Genomic DNA, 2,542 nt, shown 5'->3' on the forward strand with positions numbered 1-2,542 from the left:
TTTGCCCAGCCTGTCATCTGATTTACGTATTTTCCTTGGTCACATGATACAATTTTGTTTTTAGTCCTGGGAGCTCTTATCTTTTATTAAAGATGTTTTTATATGAGTTGTAAGTAAGTAAGTGGTCCTCTGACATCTTATTTTTAGCCTCTTCCTCATAGTTGGTGCTGTTCCTCTTGTTCTCCGTCTTTGAATTTATGGGCAATGTTTTGTTTGTCTTTATCGTCTCCATTAGTAATTATCTTTCAAATTTAAAAAGCAGATCTTGATCCTGTCTATCTCTATTTATCAGAGGCAAGAATGAACTAGTTTCCTTTGATTCCTTATCATGGAGGAGATATTTTAGGATTTCTTATACCTGCCCCACACAGATACCTAGATATACTCTTGATTAATATATTATTGGCCTTTGCAGTGGTTCACGCCTGTAATCCCAGCACTTTGGGAGGCTGAGGCAGGTGGAACACTTGAGGTCAGGAGTTCAAGACCAGCTTGGCCAACATGATGAAACCCTGTGTCTACTAAAAATACAAAAATTAGCCGGGCGTGGTGGCAGTCGCCTGTAATCCCAGCTACTCGGGAGGCTGCCTGAGTATTGCCTGAACCCAAGCAGCAGAGGTTGCTGTGAACCGAGATCATGCCACTGCACTCCAGCCTGGGCAACAGAGCAAGACTCCGTCTAAAAAAAAATTACATATATATACATATATGTATATATATATGTGTATGTATATGTGTGTGTGTATATATGTGTGTGTGTGTAGGTATATGTAATTGGCCTTAAGAACCTAAGGTGTATTTGTGTGTAAATGACATATATTGTGTAAGTACCTAAGTATAGTATTTAATGTAGCATTTGTAATATATAGTGTTATAGGATGGTAGAAATACACACACACACACACACCACACCTACACTTACCTTTATATATATAATTTTTTCCCTGCTGTGTCATTGACCTTGGCCTCCATCGTGGTGCATGAACACGCTGTGCCGGGTGCTTTATCCTCTTCAGGCTATAGAAGTTGAAGGATAGGAGCCTAATTCCCAGCCCAGTTCCCTCCTGCATGCTGGCATTCTTCCACCATTGCTCCGGTGGGATAAAGAGAAGGCTTTTCTGATTGCTTAAGTCTTTTCTTAAGCACACCTCTTATTGCCTGCTCTTCCATCACTTTCGCCAGATGGAATAAGCAAGAAAACAACTCTCCAGGTTCTTCTTTTCCACATGGGAGCTCTCACTCTTGGCACATGATACTTCTCCAGCCTCTATTCTCATTCGTGCTCTCACCTAGGAGTCACAGTCTCAAAGCCGATCTCATACACCAAAAGATGCCTGGGGCTGGACACAGTGGCTCACGCCTGTAATCCCAGCACTTTGGGATGCTGAGGCGGGTGGATCACCTGAGGTCCAGGAGTTTGAGACCAGCCCAACCAACATGATGAAACCCCATCTCTACCAAACATCCAAAGATTAGCCAGTTGTGAGGTGCACGCCTGTAATGCCAGCTACTCAGGAGGCTGAGGTAGGAGAATCGCTTGATCCGGGAGGCGGAGGTTGCAGTGAGCCGAGATCGCCCTACTGCACTCCAGCCTGGGTGACAGAGCGAGACTCTGTCTCAAAAAAAAAAAAAAAAAATTAGCTAGGTGTGGCGGTGCATGCCCTGTAGTCCCACCTACTTAGAAGGCTGAGAGGGGAGGATTGCGTGGACCCAGGAGGCAGAGGTTGCAGTGAGCTAAGAGCATGGGCAACAGAGTGAGACCTTGTCTCAAAAACAATAGGACACTTGGATTAGAATGTTCATAGCAGCCTTTCTTATAATAGCTCCAAAGTGGAAACAAGTCAGATTTCAACCAATAGGTGAATGAATAAGCAAACTGACATATTCATTCTATAGAGTACCATTCAGCAATAAAAAGGAATGAACTCCTGGTATATGCAGCGGAATGAATGAATTTGAACAAGTATTTTGTTGAATAAAATAAGCCAGACAGAAGGAGTACCTACTGCATGATTCCACTTATGTCAAGTTCTAGAACAGACAGACATCATCTCTGGGGTGTGGACAGTTGCCTGGAAAGAGGAAGGCACTTTCGTTGGGGATGGGTCTTCTTTGGATGGTAGCTACACAACAGATGTTTGTGGTTGTCAAACCTTGTTGCACTCAAGAGCTGTGTATTTTCTTTTATTTTTTGAGATGGAGTCTCACTCTGTCACTCAAGCTGGGGTGCAGTGGCGCGATCTTGCCTCACTGCAACCTCCACCTCACAAACTTAAGCGATTCTCCTGCCTCAGCCTCCTGAGTAGCTGGGATTACAGGCATGCGACATCACACCTGGCTAATTTTTCTAGTTTTAGTAGAGATGGGGTTCATCATGTTGACCAGGCTAGTCTCGAACTCCTGACCTCAGATGATCTACCCACCTCAGCCTCCCAAAGTGCTGGGATTACAGGCGTGAACCACCACACCCGGCCTATGTATTTTCTTTATGTAAATTATGTATCAGTAAACTAATGGCTGTACTTTTTGCAAAAACAATCAG

General features: G+C 43.8%; 1 protein-coding gene across 1 annotated transcript in view; it reads left to right on the forward strand.

Annotated features, from left to right (window-relative positions):
• WBSCR17 (Williams-Beuren syndrome chromosome region 17) overlaps window positions 1-2,542 on the forward strand; it is a 699,332-nt gene that overhangs the window by 207,028 nt on the left and 489,762 nt on the right. The window lies entirely within an intron of this gene.

The sequence above is a fragment of the Mandrillus leucophaeus genome, unplaced genomic scaffold (assembly GCF_000951045.1).
Source record: "Mandrillus leucophaeus isolate KB7577 unplaced genomic scaffold, Mleu.le_1.0 Scaffold42, whole genome shotgun sequence".
Lineage (NCBI taxonomy): Eukaryota > Metazoa > Chordata > Mammalia > Primates > Cercopithecidae > Mandrillus > Mandrillus leucophaeus.